The 21,227-nt window shown below is 42.8% G+C and overlaps 1 long non-coding RNA gene across 1 annotated transcript in view; it reads right to left on the reverse strand.

Annotated features, from left to right (window-relative positions):
* Window positions 1–21,227, reverse strand: part of LOC146797501 (uncharacterized) — a 211,771-nt gene that overhangs the window by 81,189 nt on the left and 109,355 nt on the right. The gene's annotated exons all lie outside the window — the stretch shown is intronic.

Genomic DNA, 21,227 nt, shown 5'->3' on the forward strand with positions numbered 1-21,227 from the left:
AACATCAAAGAATTATACAGAAGGGGAACACCCATATAAACAAACAAAATGGCAATTAGGTAGACTTTGAAGTATCCATGGCGTCCACTCCGTTTTGCTGTAGAAATTCCTGTAGAGCAGCCGGCTCTTCAAAAGTGGTAGTCTTCTCCTTATAGGTGACTTTAAAGAGGCAAGGGTAGATTAGACCATATCTGGCATTTATAGTTCTTAGCTGAGGATGAAGATCCCGATGTTAGCAACATCTTGAGAGAAAAACAATCTATATGCCCCTCCCAGAAAGTTTTTGGGGATTTGACAGCCGACAAGACTTGTAGTACTTCAGCATATTGCAGAAAGAACATAATAACGCCCCATGGTTTGATGAGACCTTGGGGCCAAGTCTGTGAGCCCGTTGTATGTTGAGAGGGGCAGTGGTAGACATATCCAGAAGCTTAGGCAAGAATGTCTGAAAGAAAACTGTTGGATTGGAACCCTCAATACTTTCAGGGAGTCCGTAAATGCAGAGGTTATTTCTGTGATTCCAATTCTCCAAATCCTCAGTGTGCTTCTTAAGAAGAGATATTTCAGATTCCAAAAAAGAGATGCGAGAGCAAGTAGATTGAAGAGTTTCCACCTTTTGCTCCACAACCAGGACATGTGATTCCAAAGAAGGCCATTTGTCATTCAGAAGTTGCAGTATTTTAGTAGTTTCTTCCATGAAAGTTTTTAGTGCACAAATTTCTTCAAGAATTATGTCTATAAAGGGTGACAAGGTGTGCACTGGAGATGGGGGGGTCTTTCTTTGATCTTTTAGATGTTTCCACAGGCATCGTGCTTGAGAGTTGTGATTTTGGAATAGCGCCAGGTGTAGGGTCAGGTTTATGACTAGATGTATCTTCCATGACGTTATGAGTGGAATCTAAGTCTGAGTTTAGAATGTGTTTGGATGCAGCTGAGAGTTTACGATTCCATAATTTTTCCCATATACAGTAGAAGAACTGTGCAGACTACCGACCACAGAAAAAAAAAAACGTTTCAGGAGGAAAGAGCTGCAAACAAAAAACGTCCAGAAATACAGAAGAATTCTGTAGGATCAACCTCCCTTGTCAATAGAAGCAATGAGGGGTCAATAAACAGTGACAAGTATCCAAATGATAACAGCCAATGACATGTCTGTCATGAGATTGAAGAATTTGCGTTATTGAGGAGAGAAAAAACTTTCTAAAATAGTTCATAAGTATATCGTCTTAAGGAGAGGCATGCCAAAATCACCATAAAAGACCATTTGGGGGAGCAAGTAATGTAAAAGCAGCAGAGAGATGCTTTAAATGAAAAAGGAAGCATGTTCGCCTTTTCAAAATGACGGGCGCAAACGTATTTATTTATAAGCGCAACATTCATCCAAGTGGATATCACGGCGCTAGGAGAGTGAAAAACCTGAGTGAGGATAAAGTGATGTAAGAGGTCTCTGTGTCACCAGTTAGACCGAGGTGAACAGATGGGTTTTCAGCTTCTTTCTGAATGCCATATAGTTGTGGGTACACCGAAGTTCTAGTGGTAGTTCATTCCAATAGGTTTCTGCCAGATGGGAGAAAGAGGGACCCCCTGACCTGGAGTTCTTAATGCGTTTGGTTTTTGCCCGTGCCTGATTGCACAACCTCAAATTCCATGCAGGAGCTTGGAATTAAATTTTATCTTGTACAATTCTGGGGCCATGATGGTGTGGAACTTTGCATGCATGACCCAGGAGCTTAAATCTAGCTCTTTGGAGCACAGGCAACCAGTGGAGCTCCCTCATGCATTCTGATGCCGAGCTGTACTTGCTATTGTTGCACACCAACTTGGCAGCCTCATTCTGGATTACCTGCAGACGGGAGAAGAGGTAGTCTGCCATGCCTACATAGAGCGCATTCCCATAAATTTGCTTATGAGCAAGGCCTGAATGATGGTTTTCCTGCATTCCAGGGGAATCCAAAAGAAGTGTCATTTTAGAAGTTTTAATGTAGCAAAGCTTTTCCCACACAGTGCACGGACATGATCCTGCATTGTTAGTGCATTGTCAATAAGAATGCCCAGGTTTTTTGCGACCTGCTTGGGGACAGGTGCAGTTCCTAAGGATTGGGGCCACCAAGTTGCCTCCCAGATTAGGTGTGCTCCTCCAAAGAGTAGGATCTTTGACATATCCGCGTTCAATTTCAGACAGTGGTCTGACATCCAGGCCGCCATTTCTGAGAGACAGTTAATTAGTTTGATCCTGGTGTCCTTGTGACTCTCTTCAAGGGCTTTCAACAGTTGTGCGTTATCTGCATAAGAGCAGATACTTAATCCCCATTTTTTGCTGATTTTATCCAGAGAAGATACATAAGCATTGAAGAGGGTGGGGCTCAACGAGGCTCCGTGTGGGACACCATAGTTGATGAATTTTGGGTTCGAGGTGAACGGGCCCATTTTTATTGTTTGTGTTCTGTAGCTTAAAAAGGAGCAAAACCACTGAAGGGCTTTAGAATGTATACCCTTTTCATGCAGGTTGCTCAGTAATAGGCCATGCAAGACCGTGTACAAAAGCCGCTGACAAGGCCAAGAGGATCAGGGCAGCGGCCTTGCCCTGATCAGTTAAAGATCTGATATTATCTAGGACTGCCAAGAGGGTGGCTTCTGTGCAGTTGGTGGCTCTGAAACTAGTTTGAGTTGGATCCAGGAGCTCATTGGTTTCAAGGTATTTAGACAATTGTTTGTATACCAGTCTCTCCATTACTTTAGATAGATATGGGAGCTGAGAGATTTGTCTGTATTTTGCCGGTTCATGGACTTTATGTGCCTGCTTTTTTTTATAAAGAGGCTACAGTGGCTTTTTTCCAGATTTCTGGGAATACACCAGTGTCCAGGGATTCGTTGAATATACCAGTTACGTGAGGGCATAAGGTTGGTATGATCCGAAAGAAGATAAAGTGAGGGCATGGATCAAGTGGGGATCCCGATTTAACTTCAGCCATTGCTTTTGCGACCTGCTCCTTTGTGAAGGGGACAAAATTGCTAAGGTGCGATTAAGCCTCAGGATGAGGATCTAGAGATTCCCAATCTGTATCAACTGATGGGGATTGATTTCTGAATGAGGAATAAAGCTCTGAAATTTTATCAGTGAAAAATATGCAGTTTTTCTCACAGCATTCTGTTGAAGGGGGCAGGACTTGAGACATGCTTGATGGTTTGCAAAGTTCTTTAACTATTTTGTAGAGCTCTTTCGATGAGTTACTGTTAGCATGTATTCGCCTCACGAAGTAGGTCTTCTTAGACTTTTTAATAGCATTGTTGTAAATTTTCATTTTAGCTTTGTATGACAGTCTATCCGTGTCCTTCTTAGACAGCCTCCACTTATGTTCCAGTGCTTTACACTTTATTTTTAGTATCCTGAGTTTGGGAGAGAACCAATTTTCAGATGATGTTCTCCTCTTAGGTTTGTTTCCAAGTCCGGGGACACATTGGTTCAGTATGTTGGAGATTTCCGCTTGGAGGTTTTCCATTTGAACAGGGAGTATCTTTAGAGCATTTGGATCATTTAGAGAGAAGTAATTCTGGAATGTGTCAAGAGTAACGAGCTTCCAGGCTCTTTTTACCACTGCTGACGATGTGAGAGGGCTGGTTAGTTTTGCCGATAGGCTGAGGGTAAAGGAAATTGACGAGTGATCTGTTCAAGAAAGTGGCCTGACCTCTAAGATATTGGTAGATTCAAAGTTAGAAAAAAGAAGGTCCAGAGTGTGCCCGGCAATGTGTGTGGATCCTATAACCCACTGTTTTATCTGCAGAATCTGCATGTCACATTCCAAATGTTGTTGGCATTTTTAAAATGGACATTGAATTCTCCTATTAATACAAAGTGTTTCTGCTTTAGACATGAGGGGAATAGTTGAGAAAGCAGTTGAGCACTGAAATCCGGTATGTATCCAGGGGGGTTATAGATAACTGCTCCCCCAAGTGTTTAATGGTCAACGCTGGATACTTGGAATGCTAAGATCTCATGCTTCCTTAGCTGTGCCACTGATTCGGGGATACAGGTGAAAGAGTCTTTAAATAGCAAGGCTATTCCACCCCTGCTTCTATCCCGTCTATCCCGTTTTGTAGTTTGTAACCAGTGGGTAGGGCAATGGCAACATCAGGAGAATTATTATTGTCTAGCCAAGACTCTGTGATAAAGGCTAGGACGGGATTTATCTCAGCTAGTAAATCCAATATCACAAGGGAGCGTTTGGGCACTGACCTTGAGTTGAAATAGATGCATTTTGGTTGGACACCAGACTGGTCATCAGTTGTTCTCTGTGACCAGTCTGGAGATACTTGTCTGCACCAATTACAGCTAAGCGATGAGAAGGGACCCTCCATAATTCCTGGGAAGGCTTTGGCACAATACGTCTTGTTATATGGCCTGTGTTTGGCTAATTCAATGAGTTTTTCTCTCGAGTAGCGACGACAGCTGCCGAGATTGGATTTGGGAAGTGCAGGGGTCCAAGCCCCTGGACCCGTTCAGGTGCAGACGGACACAGACGGGCTTGCCTTTGGCGTGACAGCGGCGGGGCTGCGCCACAGTCCTGTTTTGATGGCTGCCTGTAATTGTCATTTGCCAACTAGACCGCTGACCCCCAACAATGCTGCTTCTGGTCACTTCCGGTTCAGAAGTTCCTGAGTCACAATCTTGATTCCTCCCAGCCTCCCAATTATACTACGTACAGGTAAGCTGAGTACGCTTCAAATCAGATTCAAATTCCATTTTACAGTTTAACAGTTATGGCTCAATTAATTTGTTATTTTGTAAATTCAGTCTGCAAGTAACAAAATACGCCGATACATAGAGCAGGTAAGAAGGATTAAGAACGGATAAAAACGCAATGGGTGAGCTTACTCACTTTAGGTAGAGGCAATCCTCCTAGAGGAGAAATCCCCCGGGTCCATTATAGCCCTTAAAAATGCAAAAGCGGGATTTATAGAGGGCTCCAGCGACTCACTGCGACATGAGGGGAAGACGCTGTGCAGCCTCGTCCCTCGGCGAGCACTGAATCAGCCTCCGGTCTCGAAAAGACTCCCCCGGTCTGTCCAAGCACTGCTCTGACACGCCACCTTGGATTGGCGCAGAGACCAGACACCCCCTCTTTCTATGCTTTAAGGATTTGTTTTCTGCAGGAAGGTGTCCCTTCCTCCCGAAATACAATCCTGCCTGTAACGCAGACACTCTTGCACCATAGTGCAAGTGTGCTTGCGTTGGCGCTAGGCAGCACACAGTGTGCAAGGTCTTAGAGAGAGCGTGAATGCACCATATCTTTGAAGATATGACGCATTTCTGCTATCTTCCTTTCACACAATGCAGCTCAGCGCAGTATCTTTGCTATTGTCCTGCAATGCGTGAAATGTTAGTAAATATGCCCTACAATCTGTACCGTTTCCTGGGTGTATCAAAGCCAAGCCTGTGAGAAAAGTCTTTATAGTGAGTCTCCAAAATTGCTCTGCAAAATAACATTTTCATAACTAATAGTAATGGACAAATAGATACAGGAATTCTCAAACTCACCTTTTCTATCCTGAAATAATTGTATTGAATTGTTATCCAAACCTTAGTACAGAAGTAAACAAAAATTAAATACAACGGATATAGAAATGCAATATCTTAATAGCAGCATATAAAATGTAGTTTGGTTTTGGAAGTAAAATCTTAGACCAATGAACTAATTTCTAAGAGCTGTAAGGAGCTGTAATGACACTATAAAGCAAACCTCTCTGCTCTTATGATGATATAAATATATATATGTGTTGTGCGTGTGTGCGTGTGTACGTTTGTGTGCGTGAGTATGTTCAAATAAACTTCCTTAATAAACCTCTAAGATTTCCTCTGTCTACTTTCCACCAAACGCCTGATTTCAAAACTGTTTACAGCACCAGAAACCAAATTGGAGTTTGAACATTATTATTCAGGGTTGAAAGGCACGTCTTTCTCTCCATTCAAAAAAACACCTTGACAGACACCAATAAAATAAATGAATTAGTGACGTCAGAGTGTAGACTGCTCGTAGACAGATGTAAAATGATAACAGCCCGGACTATATGCGATTATAAATGAAGCTGACGGATATATTTGATTCAGTGACACATATCTGGTATTGGAGGGGAGCCTCTTATTTCAACACTGGATATTTAATTTTAGTAAAATGTCAACTCTTACAGCAGAAAAGCTCGGAGCTCTTATGGATCGATACGTGCTGGCATTTTTATTCTTTTTAAAGCAATGAACTGTCACAATAGGACCTGGGCCGAAACGGATGTGTTTAATTTCGCAAATCAAAGAGTGGGCTGGTGGAAGGATGTTGGGTGTAACTTATGCTTGTCAGAATGTGAAACCTGCTGCACGAGCAGTGAAGACTGTGTCAGCTGCAAGTACAAGAGAGAGGGAACGCGTAGGGGGCTGGAGCTGTGTGATCTGAAACCTAAGCTGAATTTAGACACGCTTATATTTCATGTGAATGCGTGGTGGTCCCCTGGAAGCTTTTCTAAACTGGTGGGCTGATAAAACTTGCTACTGGTGTTATCACTGATGTATTTTAATCCTACTGAGTATTATGGCGCTTTCTAGAATATTTTGTTTGTAAACTGTTATATTTTTGGTGAACGAGTTTTACATCGCATGATGCGTTACTTGCAGTGCCACAATAATAATCTTAATAAATGGTAAAAAATAAAAATAAACCTTTGATGATAAACTGTGCTAATTTATCGTATTTATTTTTGGAGTTTGATATAGTTCAAAGATGGCCCAAAGGCGTTGGAGCGCTTTACAGTTGATGGTCAAAGCTGCAAGAGAAAAGTAAAAATGAAATAAAAAAATGAAAAGATAAGGGGCCTTATTTATGAGGCCTTGCGACAGTTTTGCACTTCCGTTGCATCACTTTTTGTGACGCATCGGCGGCGTAAAGTATGCCTCCTGCTGCGCCCTATTTACAAAGTGACATATCTAAGCAGATGCGTCATTTTGCAAACCCCTACGCTACATTATACCTGCATCAGGTATAATGTATGCAGGGTGGGCGTTCCCACGTAAGTAAACCTCGTAGAAGTGACACAGGGAAATCTACGAGATTTCACGGTGCCACTTCTAGGGTGCAAATGCGTCAATATCTTACGCCAGCCTCACAGCAGGCGTAAGACTGACACAGGCCCTTTCACATGGGGCTTGCCCCATGTGAAAGGACATATTGCTGGAGTTGCGTCATTTTTGTGACACACTCCAGCAATGCGTCACTTTTGCGCCTATAGATAACTCCTTGATGTGCAACATGATGCACATCATACAGTAAATATGACACATCCATCATGTCGCAAGGAGGGCACACTGAGAAGTGATGCATCGCTGCTTTAATGCAGCGATGCGTCACTTCTCATAAATGAGGCCCAAAATGTACAATTGGGATGAGGTAACAAGAGCTAGTACCTGAAAAGTCAATATGCAATTGATAACATTTGGGGCAGAAGACAAAAAGTCCTCTCCAATCACCGAGATTGTTGAGGACTTCTTGAACTTGATTTTGTCAGTGTAAAATCAAGGTTTATGCAAATGGTCTCCACATCATTAAAATTCCTCATTCTGAAGTTCTCTACCCATGGATCTGTCCCTCCAACTTGACCGCATGAAATGCAGATGCGAATGGAAGGCCTACCTTTCCTACTGACTGCTTGGATATTTGTCTTTTGAACTTGTTTGTCTACAGTTGATTCAATTTCTGTGGTCCATATAACACGTTTTCTCTCTTATATCATTAGCATTCTAAAACAAATTTAATTATTTTGAGAACGACATAGCAGTTCTGAATACAGAATGCACTTTTCCAGGACAGATATGCTATGATTTTATCATGAACGTAATAAAGGACCATGATGTAGGAAGGTCACACATAAGGACTAGATATGAGCTTGTGCAGAAAAATGACAAAGCAAAGAGTTTAGGAGTGGAAAAGGGGTAACATAATTTAAACAGGCATATGATTGGAAGGATAGACAAGCTAATCTTGGAGCTAAAGGCGGAAGAATTAGAAGGAGTTTGTTGTGAAGGAGAAAAGCTCTGGTGAAGTAAACAGCATAGGTAAGGGATGAGTTGATGTCTGACAAGTTTGGGATAGAAAATGGCAGTAGAAGCTGATGATGAAGTTTAAGATACAGACAAAAGAAGAAAAGACAACTTGGACAAGTATGGACTTAACGGATTCTGAAGGCAAACCTGACAGTGTATTGTGAGTCAAGGTTTTGACTTTTGTGTAATAGTCTAACGGCCAGATGTATCAAAGGGTTTTACCCATTCTGTGTCTGTGGGGAAAATAATTCATACAAATGGCCTTATATTTGAAGAGGGCTTTTAAAGAAATGTATCAAACCCCACTGCATAGCAATTTTGAGTTTAGAATAAGAGTGAAGATTTGTACTCAAGTCCTTGGTATTGCCCTCGCCTCTCATGAGAAAACGAAATAAAAAAGAAACTGTAGTAATGTTAAAATGCACTGTATGTAGAATAAAGACAGAGCAAAGTATGCACAAATTTTATATTTTTGAAAACCTGAAGTTTAATGTCTGTGTGGATTTTCAATTCAGAAGTAAAATGGATTTTGTGGGGTGTGACCAAGATGGTGGTGTGGTGAGATGCTCCATGTCATGCTCCAGCAGCCATTTGGACTTTCAGGCTCACCACTGTGCCCAGTCATCAGACATATGCTGCACATAATTGGCCGAGATACTGGGACATGGCAGACTGCCACTGACACCAGGAGAAAGCTCCTGATTGCAGCAAGGTCCTCTCCAGGAAGGAGCAGAGGTGGAAGAACACCGCCACCCCCCTACCGGGCTGTTCTTAGCCTCAGGGACAGCGTCCTCCATGCGGCAGGCTATACTAAATTAAAGAAGGGGCACCCCCAAGTGTCGGCTCCTGCTATGTCTTAGGATGCCCACCCCTGGGGCATAGCTGTTTGTTGTGGCTTGACGGGAGCAATTCACAGCATGCAAGAGTGGAGAAATGCTCTCACTTGCTGGAGGCGGAGCTTTTGTCTGTTTCCTTGCCCGCTGTCAAACGAGCAGGAAGCAGAAAAAAGCTTGCTTTCACAGGGGTCAGTTGCGGCCCACTCAGGTAATCACGGCGGGTTGGTGGGACGGGGGTGGGGGAGTGAACGTCTACATACAACGGGATAGTGAAAATGTAATATATAAATAAATAAAACCACTTACCTAGCGCTCGCCGAATCACTGACATGGAAACCCAGGACACATGGCCAGGCACCGGGGGCAGGGTCCCCTAGGCCAAAATCAACCTGAGGAGGGAGGTTGTGCATCCTCCCTTATTAAAAATACTAACATTTAAAGGCTGGGACCTGGGGTCCTGGGGCTGAAATCGGCCTGAGAAGGTGGACCGCATGGGCCCCTCCCTCATTTGTGCCCAAGTTGAGGCTCCACTTCTGTAAAGTACTAATCATCCTAACTTTATGCACATGGCCAATGCAAACCAAGTGTGTTTTCTCTGCATTTCCACCGTGAAAAGTTATCTATAATCCGTGATAGAGGTGTTTGCATCCTTGCTTTTCTCGAGCAAAATATCCACTTAGTGTCTGTGATGAGGGGATTCTTTCTTGTCATCTGCTGCTGAGAGCACGGATCATGTTTTAAACTTTTAAAAACTAGAACCATGTAAACTTGCCTAGAACCCCTGTCCATTTGGTCCCACCCATATACATTAGCAGCATGCAACGTCTTCCTGCCCTTTTCCCAGGATGATGGACAGCTTACGAAAAGTCCCCCCGAGCACGTTTCCTGGCAATTTTGGTTGCGTGGTCATGATGCCTAGGAATACGATTGCATCTCCATCAAAAAAGAAAACACTTACCTCTGTAAAGTACGAATCATCCAGGTGTGTTTTCTCTGCAGGTCCACCTTATAAAGTTATCTGAAGAAGATGTTCGAGGAATAATTACAATGGCAAATTTACAGAAATACAAGGTCACTGGAGACATTTTCCTGGAGTCTTTTATGCAGCTGTAGTATAGAAGACGCACTAAACATTTACCCAATGAGGACTTACTAATTAGCTAGCAGAAAGTACTCCACTTGTGTAGAGGTGTTGCACAAAAAGATGGCCTCTTCTTGGATAAATACGCAGATTCTGTCACAGAAATGAAATCTCAATGGGATGCACTTACAGATATAAACAAAGCAAGTGCCTGAGTTGAAGCTCTGCTTCTGCAAAGTACTAATCATCCTAACTTCATGCGCATGGCCAAGGAAAAGCAAATGTGTTTTCTCTGCATTTCCACCACGAAAAGCCATCTGTAATCCATGATGGAGGTGTTTGCTTTCTTGCTTTTTTTAAGTGCACTATCTTGGGTAGTGACTGTGACAAAGGGGTTCTTTCTTGTCATCTGCTGCTGAGAGCAGAGTTCATAGTTCTTTCTTTTAAATGCCCTAGGGAATGCCCACAATTCATGGCACCACTTACGCAACCACTGACTGACACACAGGCACTCACCCAGCCACTCACAGACCCACACAGCCACTCACATGCCCACTCACAGACTCAGTCACAGACGCACACAGAAACTCACACACACACTCACAGACCCACACAGGCACTCACACACCCATTCATACACCAACTCAAAGACCCACTAACGTACTCATAGACCCACTCACAGACCGACTCAGACACTCACACACCAACTAACAGACCCATAGAAACACTCACCCACCCACTCACATACCCACACAGACACTCACATACCCACTCTCAGAGGTTGCAAGTTACAGTTAGAAAATACAATTAAACAAAACCTTAGAAATGTACTGAAAAAGCAAAGATTACAGGGACTTTATAGTTAGGAAATTGAACATTAGAAAAACCTTAGACATTTTACTGAAATAACCAAACGTTACAGGGAAGTTATAGTTAGGAAATCAAATATTAAAAAACCTTACAAATTCACTGAAAAAAACAAAGGTTACAGGAATTTTATAGTATAGACTCAAATTTCACTCATGCAAAACCAGAGAAATTCAGCAGTTATCGTTATCTGGGCTAACTAAAACTTATGCATGCAATGCACTGCTTATTACATCAATCATGACATGGTCAGTGACAACACTGATTACATAATCATAGAACCACTCACACTCCCACTCATACCCCCTTGAAGCATCTCATACACCCACTCCCATTCCCATACCCCACTGACATACATTTTCACAGACCCATACAAGTACCCACACAACCAAACACTCATCCATAGAGTCACTCACAAACCCACTGTCTCATAGAGCCACTCATACAACTATTAACTCACTCATACAGCCACTCATGCTTCCACTCACTCACCAATGCAGCCACTGACATATCAACTAAGTTAACCAAACCTCCACTCAAACATCCACTTAATCACCAATAAAATCACTTACACACCCACTCACTCACACAGCCATTGAGACACTCACTCACTCAACCATACAGTCACTCACACACTCTCTCACCCACCTATATAGCCACTCACACAGCTACTCACTCACTCATACACCACTGACTCACAATACAGCCCCTTACACAGCCACTCACTCACCCACACAGCTAGTCAGACACCCACTTTTACACCCGAAGAGCCACTGACATACTGTCTCACACACCCATACAGCAACTCACACATGGATATATACAGTCACACTGCCACTCACATAATATATGTAATTAATAGTATCACTCAATAGTAGTACACAAATTATACTAATTTAACTTTTGTATTACTTTAGTATACAGTCAGTCAAATTACTTTATTTGATTAATACAAAATTGATCATAAAAGTTCAAATATACATCACAGATAAAAACGCTAAAAACTCTAAAAACTGTTAAAAACAATTAATTAATCTCAGCAAATCTGCAATTTCCTGGTTCTCAGAGACAAACATAAAACGGAGGCAACACTGTAACAGGTTAGTGGGTCAGGCAGCATTCGTAAAAATTATAAGGCCGGCGACATTGTCTAAAATTATATTTGCGTAAAAGTGGGTTTAAAAATCTTTTCTGATGATTACAATAGAATTTACAAATCAGTTTGGCGCGAGAAAACATCACATGGGCAACATGGGAGATCATTAGTAGAGTAGGTGCCAGCAGGGAAACCCGGAATGTAATCACCTTAATAAAAAAAATCTGTGCCGGGGTTTGTTACAAACTCCAGATAGGAAGATATCCCCTCACCCTGCATTGGGCCCTCAAAATACTCCTTGACCGTATGTTTACTATACTATGCATTCATTTTTGTATCATTATCAATTGATAAAAAATGGGTTTTTAAAACTTTTTTCGAGACAGAGACACATTTTCTAAGTGATTCAAATAGCTCTCTAGTATAAATGTTTAACACTCATAAACGCTTAGAAGACATTTGCAATCACTGGATGATGTCATCAGTCATGTCACTCGGGATGCCCTCAGTGATGTCATCAGTGATGTCACTGACCATGTGAGGTGTGATGTAATATGTGAGGTCATACACAGTGCATTGCGTGGCTCAGGTAACTATAACTGCTGAATTTCTCTGGTTTTGGACAAGTGATATTTGAGGTTAACTATAATATCCCTGTAACCTTTGTTTTTTTCAGTGAATATGTATATATATAAGATGGCTGACCATAAATGAGCTCTCTCCTGAGGTTTCCAGGGACAGGGATCGCCAGCGGCATAAATCCCCAGCAGATCCCCTCTACCAAAGTGCATCACCCGTTTGGTAACAAGCAAACAAAAACTTACTTGCAAAATTGAAAGCTGAAAGCCGATTGCTGATAAACAAAGCCTAAATCAATGACCAACGCGCAGCTCATCTGTACAACAAAGAGAAACAACCTGGAAGGACCTCAGACTCTGCACCCGCAGAAGATTGCCAGTCCTGTCTTAACTGTTCAGCCCCTTACCTACAGGAAGGGCGGACACAGTTAATTTGGGATTAGCTGCATAGGGACCACTGATGCTGCCTCCCCCATTCCCGTACCTGCTTGTGCCCTATTGGATCTGGGCTCAGGGAGAAAGAGGCAGTCATGTTACTTTGAGTTGAGCCAGCCTCTTGCCCGCTGCACACCACTGCTACCCCTCTACTATCAGGTTCCCAGAGGCTCACTGCACTTGACCCACTTCCAGTGATGCTCGAGTCACAGATGAGTGATTCAGAGGTGTATAGTGTCTGCATACTAGCACCTGCTCTGCCTGCATAGACTAAGCATAGTGGGTAACATCCAGTGAGACTCCCTGTAATCTGGGCAAGCAATGTTTGTGACCGTCAGCAAGGATTACCGTCTCGGACCCAGCAGACGCCCACCTGTCCTGCCAATCACATGAGGTGCTGCTTAGTCCCAGTCTGCAAAACTGCAAGTGAACATGTGCCAGCTACTTGGGCTTGCTGTCACTGCCTCCATTGATCCTTTTTTGCCACCAGCTTCCCTGCAGCTCGCTGCCCTCATCTGGCCCCAGAGCAGTGCGAATCGCAATCGAGAGGGGCACAGCTTCATAAGGCCTGCCTACACTCACAATAATGAAATGGACAATAATCAATGAGACTCGGTGTTTACAGGCAAGAAACAACCGGGAAGGCCCTCCGACTCTGCACCCACAGACGACCACCAGTGCTGTCTCAACTGTACAGCCTGATCCCTCCGGCAAGGACAGATGACAATCAACCCTGAATTAGCTGGAGGGGCCACTGATGCTGCTTCCCCTGTTCCCCATATCTGCATTTCCTCTATCCTTGTATCCCTCTCCATATAGCCCAATCCCTGTCTGCAAAACGGCAACTGACCCTGAGCACCATGGCACACGTTGATGACTGCTGGGTCCCCTCCTTGACCAGCGCTTCTCTGCGGCCGTGGGCTGAAAATTAACTCGGGGGCAAAGGGATCTCCAGTTCTCATTTTAAAATTAATTCTCTGGCTTAGAGATTTGGAAACGAGAGTGCTACGCTGTGAATGAAAAGCCCAAAGGAAACAAATGAGGCCCCAGCGCCACATACTGGCCCTCCAAACACCTGTCACCTGTAATAAAGCTCTTTCCACAAAGCTCCAAGCGGAATACCGTTTGTCTGTGTAGCTCAAAAAACTAATCCGTGGCTCACTGCTGTACTGTAATAACAAAAACTCTGAATAGAATAATTGTACTCCCAGAGCTACCTCTAAGCTCTGCTAATACTTCCCACTTGGTCCTCCTAACCACTCACACAAAACTATAGGCCACTTCTTCAGTAGGATTTCTACCAATCAACAATTTCTGTCTACTATTTGAGCTATATCTTCAGTTGAGATGCATTTGGGCTGCTTCCTCAGTAGGACTGTGACAAAGCGCCAGTTTTCTGTTTAATGTTTGGGCTACTTCCTCAGTGATTGTTGTTCTTGCTCCCTGTGCCAGCAGTAGTGACCCTGCTTTCCTTATGTTTATTAGGTTATGCCTACCCAGACACCAAACCCTTGTTCTGCGTGGACATAGTGTGTTCACTCCCTGTATTAGATAGGCCTCTCTGGCTAACTGGCCTTCAAAACCCACCATATTCACTAGTTCCTTGATATTGAGACCACTAAGAACTAACAACAATTTGAACAGGCTAAGCAGTGCGTTGGCATTTAAGGCTACATCTACCTCACAAGCAATCCCACCTAATCTTCTTGATGAACTTCTCTCACTGGGTCCCCACCATGGGCACTCTACTCTGTCTATAGAGTCCCCAATAATCCTCTACTGAATGACCCACTCCATAAAAAGGCAACCATCTCGAAGGTATCCTTCTCCCAGGAAGGGCCCAGTCTGGCGACACTGCAGTAGGACCACTCACTAATGCCCCACTGCAAAACTGTCATGGAAAGGTACGGCCCCAACTCACACTGCATTTAATTTCCACTAAACCTATCCGCGACTGCCGCTGAAACTTTCAAGCACAAAATCCTTAAAATCATCCAGAAAGACTAATCGAGGATATCTTCTACACTCCAATTCATGGAGGCAAAAAAACTAACTTCATCATCTACACCAAGAAACCTGTCAAATGGAGAGAGAACTTCATACAACACCCTGACATAACTAAGACTTCCAATATCCGCCATGAAACTAAGCTCACCATATCCCTATCTCAGTACATTAGCAGGGACTTGTCCATAACTGTCTACAGAAATGGAAATATCCTAGTCCAAGCTTCTGAACAAAATCTATTCATTTTTGATTGCCACTTCCCTTCACTCTGCACCTCCTTACCATTGGGTCCCACTTTCACCCTTCTACCTTCTCCCAGAAATCAACTATCCCCCCCTCCCCCAGAGAGCTGATCTATGCATTCACACCTCCATCAGCCGAACCCTCTACACTCAATACCCTTTGCACTGACTCTGCCGCCACCATCCTTACAGCCTCCTCCACTACTAGATGCCCTGACACGACAAATCCGCCGATAAAACTATTTCCCCCTCCCCACAGCACACCTCTAGAGAGCCAACCCCTCCACCCTCTCCCAAAGAACTGATCCATGAACTCACACATCTGCTGGATGGACCTTCCTCTCCCAATATCCTCCACTCCGCATCCAACCCCCTACGGCCTCATCCACTAACATATCCTCTCAGTCCCCCAACCTCAGCCGACTTGACCCCACCTTAGCCTGCTCCCCAGACTCTGGCAGGCACCATCACAATGCCGCTACAAACCCAACCATCTCTCAACTGACCCCCATAATAGCCCACCTAGAACTCAAAATCAACACTATTCTGGAGCAAATGTACTTCGCTTAGGCGCAAAGATTCACCACACTCCACCACAACCCCACGCATCTATGGTAAACACCAACACTGCCTGAATCAGTCTCTCACCCCTAACTAAATCATACCCTATACTCACCACCAACTCAAACCAAGACGTACCCCGATTGAAGTATCAAAGCAGGAAGCTGAATTATAGAGCAACACCTACAATAATGCCCCAGCCAACCCTGCCACCGCAAGATCCAGTCATCCTTGGTAGGAACAGGACCCTGAATACCTCCCATCCTCCCAGGCCACCCACCCAACTTCCATCCAAACCAGCCAGCCTGGCCCGAGATCACTACCTGCGCCTTGCACTGTCGATCAGTAGTCAGGCATAACACTGATATATCCCAAACCTTCCTACGGCGCAATACTGACATCTTTTTTCTAAAATAAACCTGTCTAAACGACCACTCATCCCTCACATCGACCTCCTCACCCCACCTGGTTTCTCAATAATTCGCCAGAACACGAGGATTGCAGAGGGTGCAGATTAGCCATCATTCACAAAAATGATCTTAGCTGAACTCCCTTCTGCAATTCAAAATACCACACCTTTGAATATTTAGGACTTCAGCTGTCTTGTAAAGGCCCCAACGCCATTAAATTTAATTTCGTCTACCACCTTCCAGGGGACAACAAACAATTCTTTGATAACTCAACACACCTAATTTTGCAAAACTCCCTAAAAGGCAGCACAGACATTACACTAAAAGCCAGAAGTAGCAAACAGTTTCACCCATTCTGTGTCTATGGGAAAATGTATTCATACATCTGTCCCTAGGAGATCTAAACCTGCACATGAATAATGCTAAAGACCCCACAGTACAAGCCCACTCCACCATCCTGAAAACGAATGGCCTTACTCAAAACTGCATTAAACAATCTCACAACAAATGATCAGCCCTTATCACAATCATCTCCAAAATAACACCCTAACCCTCCAATCTAGCCTACCTTCTGACTGGACTAATCACCATCGAATTATTTTTGATCTCACTGCCACCCAACCAAAGGCCCATCTTCAAGCACTGGGTGAGGAACTTACATCAAATCCCCCAAGCAGAGTTAGAAGCTCTAGTCAGTTCCCAAATGCAACCTCCATCTGACCTCTCCTTCACTGATGACCTCACTGCCCATTACAACACAAAACTGACAGAACTCATTGAAGCAGTAGCCCCACGGAAACTCAAGAAGTCAAGAAGTATCCCTCCAGATCCTGGTTCAACAAAGACCTTAACCATGAAAGGCGATAACTTTAAGTAGATGAGAGAAATTGGAGACAGCAGCCAATCTCCTGGACCTCTGTACTGAACTCCTCAAATAAAAAAAAACAATTTCAGAGAATACTCCTCCTTTTTCCAAAAACAACTTGACAGGTCTAGGAACAGACTCAAAGACCTCTTCAACATCATCAAAGAGCAACCCTCCTCTATCCTGCAATGCTTGACTAATGACTCAACTAAGAGCTGTGAGTAATTCACTACAGTATTCTCTGGCATAATATCTCAGATCAAGCTCTCTTCTGAACCACAAACCTCCCCAACCTGCACAAATGATGGCCCTTTCTAGAATGGCCCACCCGCATAACTACCTTAAAAAAATGACTGACTCCTCCCCTCGATAACACAACACTCTGATCTCAACCCCCTTCAACTGAAAAATCATGCAGCCTGGATGGAATTCAGCCATATCTCTGAAGAAGAAGTCCTTAAATTGCTCACCAGCATGAAGTCGACATCGCACATCTCTGACCCCTTACAAGCTGCCCTTGTAAAAAACCTCAGTCACTTCATCTCTCCTACATAGACTTAAACTATCAATTCCTACCTATCGAGCAGCTACATGGTGGCTTCCCTCAAACTCGGTCAAGTCACCCCCCTCATCAAAAAAACAGGCCCTCAGCAGAACAACCTTAATAATTTTAGAACTATAACTCCTTGCCAGAGCCATGGAAAATGTATGCTTGCTCAACTCAACAGCCACATTTAAAAATACCACATGCATGTCACCTTTCCAGTCTAGGTTCAGAAAAGGCAACAGTAAAGAGACTGCAATGCAGAACCTCAAAGATGACGTGCACAAATCTCTAGGTGATGACCAGGACTGCCTCCTGGTCCTCCTGGACCTCTCTGCCACCTTTGATACTGTCAACGATGACATCCCCTAAACACCCTCTCACAGCATTCAGGAATCAGTGTAACTGTCTTCCAGTGGTTCACCTCTTTCCTAAACCAATGATCACAGCTAATCAAAATCAATAACTCAACTGCAAAAGCAGTTCCATTCTCACAGGAAGTCCCTCAAGGGTCAATCCTGTCCCCTGCCCTTTTCAACCTCTATGTGGAAACCCTGGCAGTGATCCTGAATAAAGCAGAAATTGACTATCATCTCTAACCAGATGACATCCAACTCTACATGAAAATCTCCACATTAAAAGATAGCCACCACCTAAACAGCACCCTCGCCATGGTAAAAGCCTGGCTGACTAGCAACCATCTCAAGTTCAACTCCAGCAAAACCGATCCTCTTTACATCTAACCTAAGGAAAAAACCTTTTTCCATAGACATATGGCTTGACAACCTTCCTGCATTAAACTGAAAACTCTCCAGCTCCCACTCTGTTAAATATCTGGGGATTACACTTGGCAGACACTTGAGCATGATATAACATACTAATGCCTCAGAAAAAATCAACCTTTACATGCTGAAACACCTTAAAAAAGTCAAACCCTTCATCAACATCGAAGTCCGAATGCCTGTGGTACAATCTTAACTCCTCTCCAAGCTGGATTACGGTAACATAACTGCAGCAGCTGGATTATTTTTGGGGGAAGAGTCTCTTTGAACACATCACTCTCACTCTCAAGCAGCTAAACTGGATTCCAGTCAGAGCAAGTGCTATATTCAAAAAGGGATTGCATAACTCACAAATCTCTTTACATGGAAAAGTCAGTCTACCTTGCAAACAAATTATGAAAAGCCAGTTTAAAGTTATCTCTTTGAAGCGCCAATAGACTATTTCTGATCCTGCCAAAACTTTAGAAAGAGAAATCATGCACCTGTGCCTTCTCCGGGAATGCTCCCAGAATATGGATCCCTCTGTCCTAAGACCTACATGAAAATCACTTCAAAAAGAAGCTGAAACTTCTTCTTTCCAATCAATATCTAAATGCTCCCCGCTAATCTATTGGACTGGTCTGTTTGCTCCATCCCACACTCTCTGAGGAAATCTGAGCCTCACTACATCAGGAAAAAAAACTTTGCCTTGTCCCTCCCACCATCTTGAGATCCTACCCTAGCTGCCTCAGCACCTTAGTGTTCATCTATATTACTGTTTACCAATTTCAATTTTCTTTATTTGTTTGATTAATTCAAATCTTACAAAAAATGCAAGTACTAATCCAAATATTAGGGCCATATGTAGGTAGCCTAACATTTACCACTTCATAAATACCGAATTTTACCGATTCGGTATTTATGAAGTGGTAAATGATATGTAGGTAATCCATCGGTAATATTTACCGATTCGGAATGGGTCGGTAATTTAGAATCGGTATTTACCGATTCGGTAATGGTAACTGGCTTCCCATTGATTCCTATGGGCCAGGAGGCCCATAGGAATCAATGGGAAGCCAGTTACCATTACCGAATCGGTAAATACCGATTCGGTAATAGGGGGGAGCACAATCAAGGGTGGCAGGGTGTCACAGTGACACCCTGTTGCACCCCTGATTCCTGCATGTGTGCACATGTGGCACACATACATGCCCTAAGGGCATGTATGTCTGCCACATTGCACACTTCAAAGTGCAAAAAAATGCTTTTTTACAGCCATTCGTCATTTACCACCAACTTTTAGTTGGTGGTAAATAACGAATCCCCACAACAACCACACACTCCCAATATATATCATTTCAGGATTCAGTATTTACCGAATCGGTAAAATTATCGAATCGGTAATTTTACCGATTCGGTAAATTACCGAATCCTGAAATGTGCCCCTACATACCAAAAGCCTGACTACCGGTCGGTAACGGGATATTTACCGAAAATCGGCCGTTACCGACCGGTATTGGGCTTCCTACATATGGCCCTAAAAGATCATATATGAACAATACCATGTGTTATATAAACTAAATTGTTCTTAATAAAATTCATTACATAATATATTTTAAAATTCAGTAGTTAAGGGTTTCAAATTATACTCCTCTAATTGTTGTCCAACTCTCAATACAAATTTTACAAAGGCAGAATTCATGGCTATATCATCAGAGCCTAGACATAATATCAAAGCTTGTCTACATGTCCTTATTCCACAGTTAATAAATAGTCTCTTAAGTATAGTTTTCCTTTCATTTTCTAACTCGGAGCAAAGACATAGTAGGTGTATTATGTTCTCCTGCCCAGATTTACATAGCCTACATAGAGTGTCTTCTTCTGACTTCTTCCATGGAGGTAAATGGCATAAACCAGGTAGTAAGCCAAATCGTGCTTTAGTAAAAATATTTTTGTTTTTTAATGACCATGGTGTTTCTAAATATTGTTGGATTTTGTTTTCGAAAATCTGTTTATTATTGGCTATGCATGTTTTCTTTTTGCAAATATATCTTTATCTTTTATCAACGATAGATGATTAGTTAGCTTGTTAAAACTTTCCTGAGTTATTTTATTTTCCCAGAGGGGCATTACTTCAAATTCTTCTATCGCTGCATTTAAGTAAGTCCAGGTCTGCAATTTCCTATTGTCATTTATTTCCTGCCATAATAGCTGGGACAGTTGATTATCATGATCATTTTTTATTCTGCCCACACCTTAATAACTTGTCCTTTTCTTGCATATAACTGATTGTTTAAACCAAATTCCAGCCTCACTTGCGCTTGAGATTCGTTATTAGGCAGATGAAAAAGGGTTTTATAAGTTCTTGCGACCACATTATTAATGATCACTGCATCTTTCCCATTTAATGCCTCACTACCGTATGTTAGTGTAGGTAGCAATTTTGCTGAAATCGCCTTTAAGAAGGGACGAAAAGACAAGTCACTTATTGATTTTTGTAGGATCCTAAATGCTGCTGTCAAAGCATTTGCTTTTCTGAAAATGTCCTTTTTTTGAGGGAGGAAGTTTCCATTATCATTGAATATAACACCTAGGTATTTATGAGATTCCACTTGCTCTAATTGTGTTTCTTCCAGTGACCATTTGAATTTATGTTTAAGTCTTGTGTTTTTTGTGATTACCATTACTTTAGTCTTTGTTTTGTTTATTACCATATCGTTCTCTTTTGCATATATTGATATTCGATCTATTAGCCGTTGCAACCCAACCTTAGTATGGCTTAAAAGTATAATATCGTCTGCATACAGCAGGTTGGATATTTGCTTGTTAGCTAATATAGGCGGATGTGCATTTACATCATT

The sequence above is a fragment of the Triturus cristatus genome, chromosome 9 (assembly GCF_964204655.1).
Source record: "Triturus cristatus chromosome 9, aTriCri1.1, whole genome shotgun sequence".
NCBI lineage: Eukaryota > Metazoa > Chordata > Amphibia > Caudata > Salamandridae > Triturus > Triturus cristatus.